This window comes from Hypanus sabinus, chromosome 13 (assembly GCF_030144855.1).
Source record: "Hypanus sabinus isolate sHypSab1 chromosome 13, sHypSab1.hap1, whole genome shotgun sequence".
NCBI lineage: Eukaryota > Metazoa > Chordata > Chondrichthyes > Myliobatiformes > Dasyatidae > Hypanus > Hypanus sabinus.
The window spans coordinates 51,280,835-51,300,323 of record NC_082718.1 but is presented as its reverse complement, the minus strand read 5'-3'; positions in this window follow the sequence as shown (position 1 = coordinate 51,300,323).

Sequence of the window (19,489 nt, the reverse complement as noted above, 5' to 3'; positions counted from 1 at the left end):
TTGAGTCGTTGCCTTTTTTAAGATGTCCTCAGAACAATTGTATTGTTTTTTTGATTGAGGGTCCAGACACAGGATTGAGAGTATGGATAGAAGTTGTGGGCATAATTGGGTTCTGGTGAGTAGATTGGATGAAGACCAGTTATGATCAAGATTGGGAGATGATGAAGAACTGTAAGGAAATTGGTGAAAATTAGGGATTGGGAAAAATACTGAAGAAACGTCGATAAACAGAGCCTTCCAGATGCTGATAAATTCCAAAATGCCCTGGCAGTGGACCAGGTAATATTGTATCTTCTTCAATAATTCCAAAGTAGGTGTCAAATTACCAGTGAAGACGTGCTTTGGTGTGTAAAGGCTGCACCATTTATGTGTGTAAAAAAGAAAGCATGGTATACACTCTCTGACACCACTGATCATGTCTGTTGCTTTCTACACCTAAGCCAGTCATGGTACCTAAAACCATGCAAAACTAGGCAACAGAACCTTTGGAACCAAATGTGCACATGATGCATCAGATACAATCTCACAAAAAAACCAAAGTAAATATGTCAAACTTCTCTGCACTTCAACACTGATTCTTTGGTTATAAATGCGAATACTGTATATGAGTTATTTTACCTAATCATTTGTTGTATTTTTCTTTCAGCTTTTTAAGTTTTTTTTTTATTTTCAAGGACCCAGAACCTTCTGAATGTCAATCTTTCCCCTCCTCTCGCCATTTAAAAGGATTTCTACCTCCTGATTGTTCTTCCACAAGTGGATAATTTCACACGTTTCCGTGGTCTATTTGCCATTTTATGTCCACTCACATAGACTCCAAGTCGAGCATTTGTACCATTCTAACAGAGAGGATTCAGGAAATGTCACTTTATGGTTTAAAAGGAAGTGAGTTTGAATTAGACTAAAAACACAGCAATCATTGAAACAGAGGACGTTGTTAATGGGCCAAATCATGTAACGATTTTTGCAGTGATGGAAGATGGAATTTTATATTGGATGGCCGAACAAAATAACTCACACCAGTTTAATGGTGATGATGATTTTACTTGAGATGAATGAGAGAAATCTGTCAAAAAAAACTGCCACCAAATCCATAGAAGGTCAAAGTCTCAGTCACACATTCCTGCACGTGCTTGAAAATGCAGAGAGAGCAAATAGAAGAATGGAGCTCCTTAGATTGTGGACAAGCTAGAAACCAAATGGCTGGTCGAACTCAATGGGCAAAGCAGCACATCTGAGGGAAAGGTATTGTCGGGACAGATGGAGGGCCTCAAACCAAAATGTCAATGATTCCTTTCCCTCCACAGGTGCTGCTTTACCCATTATGTTCCTCCCACTCTCTGCTTTTTGCTCCAGATTCTGCAGTCTCTTGTGTTTCCATAGATTGCAGTCAGACAGGTTTTAAACTGGAAATTTCAGGTGCCTAGATTATGGTTTGAAGCTAAGTATTTTAGCAGTTAGCAAATGTCTAGAAACAAAGATGTTAAATATAAGTCAGCTCACAAAAGATATGAAATTTTTTTTCCTCAATCATCAGGGAGTGAACTGAAGTGAGTGTTTTGTTCTAGCTTTTAACTTTGAAAGTTTACTTGCTCTCTGTAAAATATAACAGCTGATTTGTCTGGCTAGATGATTACAGTCCACTAACCAAAATGCTAAGAAATTTTTCATGAAGGCTCAATAAGGAAACCAAATCACAAAGGGTTGTCTGAGCTCCTCTTGTCCATCACAGTGTAATTAGAAATCAAATAATATGAAAGATACTCTTCAATGTAATAAAGGACCACTTGCAGGAGTGCATAGTTAGACCCAGAAGAATAACATAGAAACATCAAATAATTTTGATTACTCATACACAGTGTATATCAAAGCACAAATGAGAAAAAGTGCACCAATCATATTTTACCAATGTTTGCTATTGCAGAAATCAGGGACCAATCATATTAGGAAAACACTGACTGACTGCTGTATATTAATGCATAGATTAGTCTGTTCCACACTTTTATTTTTTAGGTAATCATGATTGATTAATAGGAAATGGTTCGCTCTCAAGGAGTTCTGTACGTTAACGAACTTCAATTAAATCATTATTTACCATATTAGGTTAAGTTGGATGCAGCTGATTTTGTTTAAATGTATGGCAACCCAGTCCTTCTCCTCCCTTATTGATTTGTACCAATGATTATTAATGTCTAAGCTTCATTGCAATATCTTTCAATTTTCCATCTTCTTCCTTTTGACAAACCTGACAAAAACTTCACTTACAACAGGAGAAAACTTGAATCACAAACCTGGGTTTACCAGTACATTTTAGCATTGAGATGCTGCATTGATTAGATCTGAATTTTTTTATTGTCAAAGCTATATAGCACAAAGAAAGGCCATTCAGTCCACTGAGCCCATGCTGACGGCAATGCAACCTTTTGCAGCAATGTTAAACCAAATACATTTTATTTTCCCCAGATTCTCATCAATTTCCCCCACATTCTACCACTCATTTAGACTCCCGGAAAAAATTTACAGTGCCCAATAGTTGGCCTAGGGATTTCACTGAAAGTCGTAAAGTGGACATGGAGGGAGTGTTTCCAAGAGTGGGTGAATCTAGGAGCAGACAGCACAGCCTCAGAACAGGAGGACAACCCTTTTGAACAGAGATGAGGAGGAACTTCTTAAGCCGGAGGGTGGTGAATCTGTAGAATTCAATGCCATAGCTACTGTGGATGCCAAGTCATTGGGTACATTTCAAGCAGGGGTTGATAGGTTCTTCATTAGTAAAAGTATCAAAGGGTAATAGGGAGAAGGCAAGACAATGGGGGTTGGGAGAAACAATACAGCAGCCTTGATCAAATAGCAGAGCAGACTGGATGGGCTGAATGGCCTAATTCTGTTCCTAGTCTTATGGTCTTAAGTAGAAGAAAACCAAAACACTTGGGGGAAACCCAACAAGTCACAGAAAGAACAGACAAGTTCCACCAGGTCGCAGGAGCTGTGCCGTGGCAGCTCTATTCACAGTACCACTGCACCGGCCATATTGCTGTTCATTAGAACAGCCACACCAAGTATTCAGGGGAAACAGGATGACAGAACAGAAGTGTGGTTCAAGTGCTGGGAGAGAGTAATCTCCCTCCTGGCACTTATTCCCGCAAACGGCCTAAGTGCTACACCTGCCCCTATACCTCCTCCCTAACATCCGTTCAAGACCCCATTCAATACTTCCAGTTGAAGCAACACTTCACCTATGAAGCTGCTGGGGTCATTTATTGTGTCCGGTGCTCCCGATGCGGCCTCTGCACCATACAATGCAAGTGGGACTTCCCAGCGGCCAAACACTTTAATTCCCATTCCGATTCCCGTTCCAATATGTCGGTCCATGGACCCCTCTTGTGCCAAGCTGAGGCCACTCTTAGGGTGCAGGAGCAACGCCTTACATCCCGCTTGGGCTGCCTCCAACCTGACGGCATGAATATCGATTTCTCCTTCCAGTAACAAATTTCCCCCGCTCCTGCCCTTCCACTATTCCCCAATCTGGCCTTTCATTTCTTCTTACCTGCCTATTACTTTCCCCTGGGTGCCCTCCTTCTTCCCTTTCTCCTATTGTCCACACTCCTCTCCTGGCTTCACCTATCATCTGCCAGCTAGCCTGTATCCCCTCTTCCACCTTTTTATACTGGCATCATCCCCCTTCCTGCTCAGTTCTGAAGAAGGGTCTCGGCCTGAGATGTTAACTACTTACTCATTTCCTGCTGAGTTCTTCCAGTACTTTATGTGTGCTTCAATGAGTGAATGTTGATTTTATTTTCCACGTCAGCCTTATCTATTGACATGGCTCTCCCTTCAATGTGTTAATTGAATTTGCCTCAAAGCCTCTTGCAATAATGAATTCCTCATCTGTTATTCAATAGACGAACTTATTTCTCCTGAAATCCCTATTGGTTTAGTGTTTACTGTGTTACAATTATAGCCTCAACTTTTGTGCTCTCTACAAGTGGAAATATAGGAATAAAGCTGAGCTCCACATAAGGGTTACTTTGGCCTAATAGGCACTGATTTACAGTGCCTATAAAAAGTATTCACACCCGCCCAGTGGAAGTTTTTATATTTTATTGTTTTACAACATTGAATCACTGTGGATTTTATTTGGCTTTTGTGACACTGATCAACAGAAAAAGACTCTTTCATGTCAAAGTGAAAACAGATCTCTATAAAGTGATCTACATTAATTTCAAATATAAAACACAAAATAGTTGATTTCAAATAACACACCAAATCATCACTGGTGTGGCCAAATGGTTTTAGAAGTCACATAATTAGTTAAATGGAGATCTGCTTTTGGAGATCTGTGTGCAGTCAAGGTGTTTCTAACAAAAATGATAAAAATACACCTGGAATGTCCAACTGCTGGTGAATGAATATCCTCGCAAAAACTACACCATGTAGACACAACAGCACTCCAAGGAACTCCATGTAAATGTTACTGAAAAGCACAAACAAGGAGATGGATACAAGAAAATTTCCAAATCACGGAATAGCACTTGGAGTAGAGTTAAGTCAATAACCAAAGAGGGAAGAATATGGCACAGCTGTAAATCTGCCTAGAGCAGGTCATCCTCAAACAGTAAGTGACCGTGCAAGAAGGGGTCTAGTGAGGGAGGCTATGACAGCTCTGGAGGAGTTACAAGCTTCAGTGGCTGAGATGGGAGAGACTGTGCTAACAACAGCATGCTTCATCAGTTGCAGCTTTACGGGAGAGTGGCAAAAAGAAAGCCACTGTTAAAAAAACTCTCATGAAATATTAGCTAGAGTTTGCCAGAAAGCACGTGGGAGACTCTGAAGTCAGCTGGAAGAAGGTTCTATGGTCTGATGAAACTAAAATTGAGCTTTTTGGCCATCAGTCTAAACACTATGCTTGGCGTAAGCTAAACACAGCACGTCATCAAAAACACACCATCCCTACTGTGAAGCATGGTGATGGCTGCTTCATGCTGTGGAGACACTTCACTGCAGCAAGTCCTGGAAGGTTTGTGAACGTAAAAGGCAAAATGAATGCAGCAAAATACAGGGAATTCCTGGAAGAAAGCCTGATACAATTAGCAAGAGAACTGTAACTTAAGAGAAGACTTGTTTTCCAGCAAGACAATGACCCCAAGCATAAAGCAAAAGTTACCCAGGAATGGCTTAAAAAACAACAAAGTTAATGTCCTGGGGTGGTCAAGTCAGAATCCAGACCTCAATCCAACTGAGAATTGTGGCTGGACTTGAAAAGAGCCATTCTTTCATGATCCCCATTCAATCTGACAGAGCTTGAGCAGTTTTGTAAAGAAGAGTGGGGAAAAATTGCAATGTCCAGCTGTGCAAAGCTAATAGAAACCTATCCACACAGACTCAAGGTTGTAATTGCTCCCAAAGATACATCTACTAAATACTGACTTGAAGGGAGTGGATACTTATGCAATCAATTATCTTGTGTTTTATATCTGTAATTAATTTAGATCACAGTAGAAATCTGTTTTAAACTTTGACATGCAAGAGTCTCATTCTGTTAATCAATGCCCAAAAAGCCAAATTAAGTCCACTGCGATTCAACATTGTAAAACAATAAAACATAAAAATTTCTAAGAGAAGGGAATGCTTTTTACAGGCACTGTAGCTTTAACTTCTTGCACTACATTACATGTACGTAACACAACTTTCATTTGTCCATGCAGTACATCTTTATAATCACACACACCAGAATTATGTGGATGACATCCAAAATTTGTGTCAACCTCACATGAGGAGATATGGTATATTACCAAAGATTCTCGCACATTTCTATAAATATACACAGAGAGCATCTTGACAGGTTGCATCACAGACTGGAATGGAGGCTCGATAGTACAGGATCGCAAGAGGCTGCACAAGGTCGAAGGCTCAGCCAGCTCAATTGTAGATACAACCCTCCCCACCACTGAAGACATCTTCAAAAGAAGGGGGTATCTATCACTCAGGACCTTCACTTTCCTTAACATGCCTTTTATCATTACTACCATCAGAAGGAAGGTACAGAAACCTGAAGACCCACACTCAGCAATTTAAAACCAGCATCGTACTTTTGAACAGTCATGAACGCATGAATGCTATTCCATTATTCTTTTGTTTTATATGATTTATTTATTTTATAATTTACAATAAATTTTAAGTCTTTACACTATATTGCTGCCATAAAGTAACAAAAGTCATATCATATACGTCAGTGCTTCTGATTCTGATTTCTAAGGAACTTGGCTTTGAGCAGGGGTATCCCAAACCTGCAGCATTTAATGATTTGCAGGTTTATTCTTTGATTGTAAGGAGTGTTGGTTCGGCACATTTGCTAGATTTCCATTGGCAGATCTGTTGACCTTTTAGAAACCATGTGGCTCACGTAGAGTGATACATTTCTTCTGTCAGCAGATTTGCCTCCTTATGTTCTGCAGGGGAAATGCAGTGAGGATTCACCAGACTGATTTGTTGGATGTACAAACGTATGAGGAGATGACGGTGTCTCTAGTCGTTTAAGCTTAGGACGTACAACATAGAAGAGCACAGGAACAGGCCCTTCGGCACGCAATGTTTATTTATTTAGAGATGAAATAGAATAACAGGCCATTCTGGCCTAACGAGCCCACAGCAAACAATTACACCCATGTGGCTAATTAACCGACTAACCTGGACATCTTTGGAATGTAAGAGGAAACTGCAGCAGCCGAAGGAAACTCACAAGGTCACAGGGAGAATGTATGAACTCCTTATATATAATGGGGGAATTGATTCACCAGATCACTGGCATTATGCTACCCACTATGCTAACCATTCCAACCCTGCCAAACTAATGAAACTAGTAATTAAACACTAGTTAAACTGATCCCTACTTCCCATGCTAGGTCCTTGTCCCTACATTCTCTGCAAACCCATATGCCTACCTCAGAGCATTTTAAATGCCTCAGTCGTAATTGCCTCCACCACCATCTCTGATCACAAATTCCAGGCACCCGTAACTTACTACGTAAAAAACATGCACCACAAATCTCCTTCGAACTTTCCTCCTCTCAGCTTAAGTGCATGCTTTCTAGTATTAGAAATTTGTACCCTGAGACAAATAGATAGTGTCTTTGGTCTTTTTGGCCCTGTGTACTGACATAGCTCTCCCGTCAATACATGAATTATGTTAGAAGAATAAGAAGAGATGTCATCAAAACTAGCAAAATTCTAGCAGGACTGGATAGGTTTGGGGCAGAAGGACTTTCCTGTAGCTGAGGGATCAAGAACGAGGAGTTGTCGATTGGGAATAATGAGGTGAGGACAGTGAAGAGAAATTTCTGTACCATTTCTGAAAGTGTTGGACCTGTGGAATTCCCAACCATCAAAGCTGTAGAGGGCAAGGTACCAAGTATATCTGAGAGAGAGGTGAATAGATTTCCAGATACCATGGATATCAGTAGGGAGAGAGTGGGATGTGGTACTGAGATACAGAATCAGCCATGATTTAATTGAATGGCAGAGCAGGCTACATGGGCTGAATGGCCTTTTGAGAATGAGGAATAGGTTGACTGTAAACCTGGAATCCTCGTCATCATACCCCATGAATTGAATTGAATTGAATTGAATTGGCTTTATTTCTTACATCCTTCACATACATGAGGATTAAAAATCTTTATGTTACCTCTCCATACAAACGTATAAAAATTGCAGACAGGCCATCAGTGTATGTTTTGCAATATTGCCAAGGTACATGTCCAGAGTCCTTTATGGTCACAGGCAGAAGTGTTTTGAAAGAAATGACCCCAGTTATCCTTTTCGGATGCACAGTTTACAGAAAGCTTTTCTTATCATAGCTGCTAACCCCTCCCTAGAATCATAAAAACAGAAAAAATTTATAAGATGGTATTTATTATTCTTATAATATTTTACAAATAATCTAGCTACCAGAAAAATTACCAAAACTTGAAAGATTTTGCCCAAATGAGCTTGCGCAGATGCATGCATTTTATCACCACCATCTGCTTTAATATTCTAATTCGGTGCAAGTTAACAATTTCACACCCCTGCTTATCTCACTGCTAATGACTTTTATCACCACCACCCCGCTCCTTCTTCCTGTTTCCATTCACATTGCGGCCTAACTAATGGATAACCTCCTCCTGAGTTTATTCCAGATGTTGACTTGTCATGGAATGATACAATTCAGACTGAAAAGCATGCTCAAAGCCAAAAGGAAAATAGAAAACTCGGCTGTTTCCGTAGTTGTCTTTGCCACTTCCACCATTGTTACCCTGCCCTGGAGCAGCAGCATAGAAAAACATAACACCCACTGACAAACTTCAAACCACCAATATGTTCCCTATCCGTGATATAAGCTTCTTGCCAGGATCCCTGCGAAGAATTGAGAAAATTCTGTTCACACCGAACGACATGTGTTAGTCAAAGCTAATTTGGGAACCTTGACTTTCGATGTGTGACACCTGCAGTATATTCATGCTGCACTGCAGTGAAACAGTTATGGTGACTGTGGGGTTCAGAAGTTTAAAAGAAAAATGACACACCAGCCATGATAATAATCATTTTATTGATGGTTAGGAGCAAATACCTGTTGCTCTTATATGCCAATTATTTCTTATGCCATTGAAGAAATGACTGTGAAAGGAGAATAGTTATCTTTCTGTCTAGAGAACAGAACTAATAACTTGGGGATGAGATTCAGATGCTACCTTAATTGCTTGGGAGAATCAGCCAATTTGTTCAACAAATATGAAATGAAGAGGACCGGTAATGGTAACCATGTCACTACCATTGATTATTATTTTAAGCAAAACACAATAGGCTAAAAAATTACTTTGAGGGATGGAAATTTGTTGTCCTGCCTTAAATAAAGTTAGTCCTCAGCCACCCACTTAAAGTCACTAGGTACATCAATAGTGCTGTTTTGATATCTGCACTCGTCCCAACTCTAAACTGATTCTACAACCTATGGACTCAATTTCAAAGGCTATGCAACTCATGTTCTCAGTGTTAATTATTTCCTTATCCATTTATATGTTTATTTGCACATTTGTCTTCTTTTCTACATTGGTTGGTTGTCATTCATTTTGTGTAATTCTTTATTATTGGGTTTCTCTGTTTTGTTGTGGATGCCTGCAAGAAAATGAATCACCAGGTAGTATTTTGTGACAGATACAGCACATATTTTGAACTTTCAATAAAACTGGGTGGTTGCATTGCCCTGATCACCTAGATTTAGACATGATAAAAGCACACTAATCGAAGTCATCCTCATTCACAGCTGGATTTTTCTTACAAAAGTTAAAACCCTATCCACAAAATATTGTGCTTTACACCCTAGTTTGGAGAAACATTGACTTGTTTCTATATACATTATATGGTTATATACATTATATACATGTATATAGATAAATAACAATAAATGCCTTGATTTGGCATTATATCACGCATTTCCTTTGAAGGAGTTGGTGGGAATGGGAAGAGAATTAAACTGAATTAATATAAATTGGATTAGTGTAAATGGATGTATTTGCATTCAGCACAGACTCAGTGAACCAAAAGACCTGCTTCGATGTTGTATGATGCTAGGACTATGGATCTATTTTAGCCAACGTCTCAAACTTCTCATACAAACATGCAAGGAACGGAAGAAAGCCACTCGAATCCTTGAACCTGTCCCAGCAATTAATAACATCATGCCAAATCTGGTTGTAACCTAACGTTGGTAACCTTCAATGCAGCTTTGCCTTAAACATACTTATAGACTTGAGAGGATACATCCTCCCCATGTCCGACCCATCGAAACCTTCAGGATCATTAATGCTTCATTCTTCCCATCTCATTCTTACAAACTCCAGTGTGTGCAAAACTAGTCTCTTCCAATGTCTGCTCATAAGGCAACCTGTCATCCCAGTTATCAGTCTAGATAACCTTCTCTGAATTGCTTTCAATGCATTGACATCATTACTTGAAAAAAGATTCCAATACTGTGCACAGTACATCAGATGTGGTCTCAACAATTACCCATATAACTGAAGCATAACACGCCTACTTTTGTCTCAATCTCCCTTGCAAGATGGGGTGGTTTGAGTATCTCAAAAACTGCTGATCTCCTCGGGTTTTCATAAAAACCGTCTTTAAATTTATGGAGAATGGTGCAAAAAACACAATTAAGCATCCAGAGAGTGGCAGTTTTGTGAGTGAAAATGACTTGTTAGGGAAAGTCTTCAAAAGAGATTGGCCAGACTGGTTCAAGCTGACAAGACGGTGAGGTTAACCCAAATAGCCGGGTGTTACAATACTGATGTGCAGAAGAGCAGCTCTGAATGCACAGCATGTCAAACCTTGAAGTGGATGGGCTATGGCAGCAGAAGACCAGGAACAGACACTCAGTGGCCACTTTATTAGGTACAGGAGGTAACTTACAAAGTAGACATTGAGTGTATATTTTGATGGCACAACAATTCCAATCAGACTTTGACCAAGGTCTGGGACTTGACGAGGGTGAAGCTTCTATATGAGTGATTCTTTTCTAGTGATTTCACGTTCCTATACATGGTGCTACTATATTGCATCATCTGTCCTATAGTCTCATTTGTTTCCTGCAACAGTGTCTGAGCTCCGGAAGATACTTCGGTTTGCTGACATCTTAAATTCAGGATCCTTGCAATTCTTGTATCCTTGAAAATAGTTTTGCTAAGCATTTCTATTCCCAAATAGTACTGAAGCTTTATTTTGCCTGCCTAGATTCCTAAAGATATTCCATGCAACATTTTTACTGCTTTACGGGCCAGCAGTAATGCTCTCAACTAACTCGCAATCCCTCTGCCCTCACTGTATATAGATCACCTAATGTGTGTTGGTAAAGCCTCTCCAGACCAAAGATTACAGCAAATATAGGCCATCCCAGGGTTACAAAAGTGTGACTTACTGGCACCTCTTATGTACAAACACACCGCCAGAACATTCGTTAATTTAGACATCTGATATACATACAGTATGTCTGTTCATTCCTACAAACAGCAGACCTAGTTTCCTCATTCTTTCCACTTTTAGTAATTGTTCTTTTTTCTCAATATAACGTGCTTTTGACAGAATTAATTACAATACTGCGGAGGTATAATTGCCGTATCCAGTGATTTTTGTGTACTTTCTGACTTATGAACAAACTTGACTTATGAATATCTGTACAAAAAGAACCCATTTGTTACATAGGGACAGCTGGTATCTTTTTCTTGATCTACACAGAATGGATCTTCACATCCATCAGAATTCTCCTTGTCAAAAAACAAAATATCCCAAGTATAGGGAATCTGAAATGCAAACTAAAAGTGCTGGAAGTACTTAGCAGATTGGATGGCATCTGTAGAAATTAAAACAAAGATAGCATATTAACTTTGTGGAATGTCCTGCAGGGGCATTTAAACAGGGGAGTTTAAGAAACTCTTACACAGGTGCATGGATGATATAAAAATGGGGGGGGGGGGCTATCAGAGAGGAAAGGGTTAGATTCATTTCCAAGCAGGCTAAAACGTCAGTACAATATTGTGGGCCGAAGGGTCTGTACTGTGCTGTAATGTGCTTTGTTCTATGTTCTACAGTATTTCAGGTCAATGACCATTTATCATAATTGAGAAAAGTTTTGAATGAAACAAACTTAGAGTTGCAGAGAAAGAGGAAAAGGACAGAGAAAATTAAAGGATGGGTGTCTGATGGGGTGTCAACCACTACACTGCTTCTGGGACCAGCTAGGAGATGGTGAAGCGGGTGTGTCTGAAAGAAGTGAGAATAGATGAAGATGACCTAAAATACATAAAGAGGAAATAGAAAAATAAACTGATTGCTGGACATGTGAGATTCAATATTGGCATGGCTGAATTATTGATAACATTAAATTCATTATTGAGTTCTAAGAAGTATGATATGCCAGAACGGAAGATAAAGTTCAGTTCCCTGAGCTTACATTAAGTTTGATTGGAACACTGTAAGCTGCCAAAAGCAAAGTTGGAATAGAATGTAGAGTTAAGGTTGACTATTTTTGTTATCAACTGATATTTCTGCAAGATCATTGTTCTCAGCTATTTTCTGAGTGCCTGTGGTGTTAGCTCCATCTGATCAGGTATCATAAGACAGGTCAGGTCCCGCTTGGCTATCTCCTTAATTCATCTTCCAGATTTCAAGTTTCAGGTCAAGTTTATTGCCATCTGTACAAGTCCAGAGAGGTCCAGGGACAATGAAAAATTGGCAATGTAGCAGCGTCATAGGTACAGAAAGTACATACAACATTAATTGTGTATAAATCAAACAAGATAGTGGAGAGCAAAAGATTTTACAGAACAAGACATGAGTGAAAAAAGAACACACTCAGAGGTAAATCCATGGTACTGTCAGAAGTGGCCCATAGTGTCCGTGGCTGAGGTTAGATTCAGTGTAATGCTCCATTACTGTTTCCCCATTCACCTCTGTCAGCCATTTGAGGACTCACACACCCCAAGAAAACAGACAAAGAACTTTTCACATACACAAAGTTCTGTACTCCCACAACATACATTCAGCCCAGTATCTCCTTCATGGCTCTGATGATGGCTGGATCTGGCTTTACTCCATCTCTTGTCACAAAGAGATCCATGAGAAATCAGTTTTAACAATAATTTTTGATCATCGGTCTTCTGTTACTAATACTTACATTGCTTATCAGAGCACTCATTTATGGTCTAACACTTTCACTCTTTCCTCTTCTCCAAAGACCAGCATGTCATCTGCTGTGCTCTTTACACCTCTGAGCTGCCTGTAAGTAGACACATCGCAAGGCTATGCTCTTCGAAAATAAATGTACTTTGAACTTTGAGATCTTCAAGTGCAGCATGTTATTCAAACTTCCTTTTAAACTGCCTTGACTTCACTTGTTGGTCTCATCTGGTCCTTACACTTACATCCCAGGATCTATTCATTACAGAACACAGAACAGGTTTATCCTAATGAAATGGTGAATCATCTTCATATATTCATCCACATGTTACCCCAACTATGAGGGACTGTGACCTGCTCCCCCTTTCTGCTTCAAGCGCTCCACCTACATTCCAGAATTCCATGAACCAACATTCTGATGCCATACAGTATCTCAGCATCTCTCTAAGATACAAAATAATGGTTGATGATCAGATTAATAACTAAAGTATATTATTTAAATGAAAATCTACAGTGAAGGACTGTATCCTGGTCCGGGATTATCTCCCCATATGCCAACTGATTCTGGCCACTTCTACATCAGTCTGTTTTTGTTAGTGTACACAGGGCAATTGGTTACCTGCTTGGCATCTGTCTGGCTCAAAGGACAATGGGATCATCATCATCATCACAAATCTGGGCAGAAGGTATGGAGATCCTGAGATGCCCAGTTGTCAAGATCCCCCTCTCGGCCTCATCAGTGTAGTCCAAAGGAAAGCTTATGAAGCAATACGTTTGGCACCGGCTCAGCTGCAGGAGCTGCTGGAAGGATGTTCAATGTCATCCAGCCACCTCAGGGGCTCCACTCTGGATTTGCTGTCTAGGTTTATTCCCGTAGCCTCTGTCTCTCCTGAGGCTGCCCACAAAGCAGTGGGGCTACTTACCCATAGCTGCGGATCTGGTTCATCAGCACCACGGTGTGTCCACACACCAGTGGGCCTGCGTGCTATGTCTGCAGGGGCCAGACCTCCCCCCCATCCTCTGTAGTGCCTCACGTAGCGCCTCCTCACTGGCGACACACGGAAACTGAACTCCTTTCCACCTCAGGCTGAACTGATTGCCTACTGCGATTCATAAAGAAGAGCTCTGCCAATGTTACATAAGCCATTGTAGGTTATAGAAGAAAAAGAAGATTAACCTTAACTCAACAGTAGAGTTACTGGGGCCCCGTCATGACGGTGTTTCCGTAGCAAGCTATTCTTGTTTTTATGAGGCCGAATTGCTAGCTCGACGCTCAACCCGACTTGGATTCGAACTCGGGAACCTTCGCTCCGGAGTCCGGCACTGATTTATTGCGCCACCAAGCGGGATATGTAGGTTATACTGTAATATAATATCATACTACATATGTTATAGTGATATCATATACATTATCAAATTACATATATTGTGTTACATATACTATACATAAGTTATTCTTAGGTATCAATAGCCTTAGGACTTCTTAACTTACCCACAGCTGTCATTGCTTAAAACATGAAGAATATCTCTAACTGATGATCAATTAGCATCCTCCCTCAGCTGATGATTCAGTCCACTTTCATATTTCTGATCTTATTTCAGACAAGGGCACAGAATATGCATTAAGCCAAACTTCAGCTCGCATATCCAAAGGTAGCTCATTGTCATCATCAGTAGATGAGATCCTGGAGGGTAGAACTGCCAGTGATGAAAGAAATGAACAAGGAAAAATCTAGCCTGATTGCCTTCAGTGCATCCATCTCAGATCCAGTTGTCTGCTGAAGTGTGGAAAGCAGCAACTATTACACAGTCCACGGGGAGACAAAGCCCATTCATTAATTTGAGGTCATCCTCCATCAGAACTGATCCAGCACATCAATATTGGGCACCCTTGAGGCAAAAGGGACATCAACAGCTGCAGAATGTTACTCCATTACAATCTCTAATCTTAAGAACCAACAAATTTATTTTTATCTCCCGATTCTGTGTTACATTTTCCTTGTTAACACCCTTGGGATATTTTGCTACGTTAATGGTGCTATCTGAATGCAGTTGCTGTTTTTTTTCCTGTTGTGGTTGTTGAATGGTACCTTCTCTTCAAGGTGTAATATTTCATTAAAGCTTCAGGACTAGTGCCCAAACATAGGGACCAGACTTTTCAGTAGTGGAGTTGAATGGCACTAAGGCATTGCTTTATTTTATACCAGAGAGTGACATTTTTGTTAGTCAGATGATCAGCCATGATCTTGGTGGTTTTTGGAAGCAGTTTCCAAGTGCTAAATTATGTGTTTTTGTCCTTATGCACCCATCAATAGAATCACGAGGCTGCACTGATTCTCCACAGCCCAGAAATCAGATAGTTTTATTTCTCCTTGTGGAAGCAAAGCCAGACATTACATTATTTTGTGGATCTGGCCCTTGTCAGGCCTAAAAGTGATGACCACGTTAAAATGGGGCTGATTTTCTATTTGAGACATTCATTTAAATAGCGGTGGACAAGGTCCACTCCTGATGCATATTTCCAATTATTATGCCACTTGACTACTTTCAAACCCATAATTGACTGAGTGCTTTTGAGAATATTGGTGTTCTGAAATGGCAGTGCTAACCATTAACCCTGTTTGAAGGGGAACATAGAGCTGTCAGTGCCTCGCTTTTACAGTGCCTTGTTGAATGAATGAATTCATCCTACTAAGATGACAGGATGATTGTCCCAGACAACACTACTCACATGTCAAACACTGCACTGGAAAGTGGCTACAATAACATGCACTGCTTTGCACATACACTAAATCAGATGCATAATGTCCTACAAAAACAGAATTAAGTAGCTGACACAGTCACATGGAGAATCTGCAGATACTACTTTACATCTGTAAAACTAGAGACCAACTCAAATAATATCCAAATGAATGTAGTCTTGTATAATAGAAGCATCAAAGCATTTGGTTTTATGGGTTACAACTAGATATACCTTATTGTCTTTCAGACGTTGGATTATGTTTCCCATTCATATGTACTGACCTCAGACTGCACCAGCAAACAAATCTTTTTTTTAGGATTACTCTTCTCCACTAATAAGACAACCACTGAAAGAAACCTTGCTCAAGATTCCAGATATCCTATGCAAGGTAAAGCAAAGCAAAGTACCCCGATAGAATTCGAGGGTTAAAGACTAAGAACAGAAGTTTGAATGTTGTGTGTTCATATATTATTTTATATCTATACAGTGGAGCCTATGATATGCAATGTCAAAGTTCTAAGATATGAAGCAAAGAGATGTGTAGATCAATTTGGTAATAATCCTCCATTTAGGTGACCAGAACAAATGCCTCTTTCAGCATTTGGTTAGTTATGTAATGTTAGAGATAAATGATTAAGTATAATGAGACCTTGACAGCATAAAAAACTCACCAAAATTGTATCTAGCTTTGAAAACAGGAGCTTAAAATAATGACATTTTATGGGCACATTGATTTTGCTTCTCCTTCCCAGATGTAGAAAAGTGGGAATTGATTACAACGACAAGGCATTTAAGTGTTGAAGGGTAGACTTTCAGCACTTAAACACTTAGCTTTTCTTTATATTTGCTCTTTGTTGTGGCCCTACCAGGGCATGATGTGCGGGTCTGAAAATACTATTTGTGCAGTGGCACAATGGAGCATCAGCCATTTATGATAAGTAGAAAAATTCAATTTAAATACATAAAAATTGAAACAGAATAAAAGGAGCTTAGCTTGCATTTTCAAAATATGATGCAATCCTAGACAGAAGCAAAAGCAAGTACTTTAAAGAAAACCTTTCTTGCTGATCATGGACTTTACTGCCTTGTGGAAGAGAGGCACATCTACCCAGGAATTGAAGTCCACTGCATAAGTGCACAGTAGGGTAACAGTTCTGGTAAAAAATAGACAGCATCTCGCTTGTGAAGATTAAGGTTCAGAATTCCTTATTTGGTTGTTGATTTCACATTTTCAAGCACTTTCTTGGAGAATTGTGTGCAGTAGCAGCAGGTGTAGTCGCTGAATTAAAAATCTGACAGGTCACAATCAAGTAATATGGCATTGAAACTCAGCCAAACATATCCATGCCAGTCATGGTGTCCACCAAGATTGCCCCATTCACCCATGTTTGGCCCATATCCCTCTAAATTCTTCCAATCCACGTACTTATCCAAATGTATTTTAAATGCTTTTAGTGTACCTGCCTCAAACATTTTCTCTGACAGCTCATTCCATTACACACCACCCTCTATGTGAAGGATCTTTCTCTGCAGCCCAATCTGGAGCCACTTATTACCAAATAGAAGGAAGGTCGGGTCATCAACTTTCCTTACCTCCAAATTTTATAAAACTAAGGCATAAGGGAAATGCTTTGATGAAACATTGCTACAAGGGGTGATTGATAAGTTCCTGGGCCTCAGGTAGAAGGAGTCAGTTTTAGAAAACCTAGCTCATTTATTTTCCAACATAGTCCCCTCCCACAAGGTAGAAGGAGATGAGTTATACAGCTCTCATTATGTGCACGTGCAGTTCAACTCTTTGAGTGAAAATGCTGAAAGTTTGAAGTTAATAACTTATCCCTGCTACTTTAGGCCACAAACTTATCAATCACCCCTGCTGTGGACCACTTCTGGAGGTCCAAGACGCCGACTTCTGCAAAGAAGGGATCCGTATGCTCCATGACCGCTGGACAAAGAGTGTAAATGTAGGAAAAATAAATGTGCTAGGTTTTCTAAAATTGACTCCTTCTACCTTAGGCCACAAATTTATCTATCACCCCTCATAGGTAATGCAAAATAAATGCACAGCACATCTTGGAATTAAGTAGACCTGCAACAGGTGGCTTGTTGTAGCTGTGATATTGATGTCAGTTGGAAGTGCTATGATTCTGCATCTTTCAGTGAATTGGCAACAAATTGATACCTACAGCTTATTCAGTGTAACACACACAAAATGCTGGAGGAACTCAGCAGCTCAGTCACGATCTGTGGAAATGAATAAAGTCAATGTTTCATGCCGAGACCTTTCATCAGGTCTGAGAAAGAAGAAGGAAGATGCCAGAGTAAAAAGTTGGGGGCAGAAAGACCACAAGCTTGAAAGTGAAGGGTGAAAATAGGTGGGTGGGAAAATTAAAGGGTTGGAGAAGAAGGAATCTGATAGGAGATGAGATATTGCTATGGGAGGTAGAGAAAAGAGGGGGAGGTGATAGGCAGGTGAGGAGAAGAGGCAAAAGGGCAGAGTAGGGAATGGAAGAGGGAAGGAGGAGGGGAAAAGAAAGAAGAAAAAAATATACCAGAAGCAGAAATCAATATCCATGCCATCAAGTTGGAGGCTATCTGGATTGAATATAAGGTGCTGCTTCAACACCCTGAGACTGGCTTCATCATGGCAGAAGAGGAGGCCATAGACCAGCATATTGGAACAGGAATAGAGATAGGAATTAAAACGGTTGGCCACCAGAACATTTCACTTTTGTCAATGGAGCGGAGGTTTTTGACAAAGCAATCCCCCAATTTTTGTCCGGTCTCACCAATGTAGAGAAGGCTGCTTTGGGAGCACTGGATACAATAGACAATCCCAAAGGATTAGCAGATGAAGTGTTGCCTCACCTGGAAGGACAGTTTAGGGCCCTGAATGGAAGTGAGGGAGGATGTGAATGGGCAGGTGTAGCATTTCTCTCAGTTGCAGGGATATGTGCCAGGAGGGAGATTAGTGTAGAGGAATGAACAGACAAGTGAATTACAGAGGGAGGGATCCCTGTGGAAAGCAGACAGTAGGAGAAAAGTAAAAATGTGTTTGATGGCAGGGTCCCATTGAAGATGGAGGAACTTCTGAAGAATGAAGTGTTGGACGTGGAGGCTCATGGAGCGGTAAGCGAGAACAAGAGGAACTCTCTCCCTGTTAAGGCAGTAGGAAGATGGAGGAGATGTGAGTAAAGACAGCATCAATGGCGTCTTTAGAGCAGAAAAGCCCAAAATCAGTTATTCTTTTTGGTGCCCTGATGATGCTGTTGCAAGCAGAAGTTGTTGTCAACAGTAATTTAGCTCCCATTCAAAGCCTGCTGATCCACAGAAACACTATTTAGACCTGAGATATTCTGAGACTTTTTTATTGAGTTGGTTTTGTTTAAATTGGATTGGATGTCATTGCATTGGAATGGATGATTTATTATTACCACACGTACCAAGATACAGTGAAAAGATTTTGAGTTGCATGCCAAATGGACAGATCATTTAGGTACACTGAGGCATATTTACAGAGAAAGTGCAGGACAGATAGACAAACAAAGTGCAAGGGTGATGATGATTGGGAGATCAAGAGTTCATCGTCTAGTGTATGAGAGGTCCATTAAAGAGTCTGAGATCTATTGGATAGAATCTGTCCCTGGGTCTGGTGGTGTGTTCCCTCAAGCCTCTTTGTCTTCTACCCAACCAGCAAGAGAAGAAGTAGAAAAGAGAGAATAATCTGGCTGGGAAGGGTCCTGGATTATGTTGGCTGCTTCCTCAAGGCAGCAGGAAATGGAAATGTAGATGTTGGAAGGAATGCCAGTTTCCCCGATCTGCTCATCTGCATTCAAAATTCTCCGCAATTTTCTATGGTCTTAGCCAGAGCAGCTGCTATGATGCATCCAAGTAGGATGCTTTCTGTGGTGCATCTATAAAAACTGGTGAAGGTCATTGAGGACATGCCAAATTTCCTTAGCCTTCTGAGGAAGTAGATGCACTTGTGTGCTTGCTTAGCCTTAGTGTCCATGTGGCTGGGCTGGGACAAATTGTTGATGC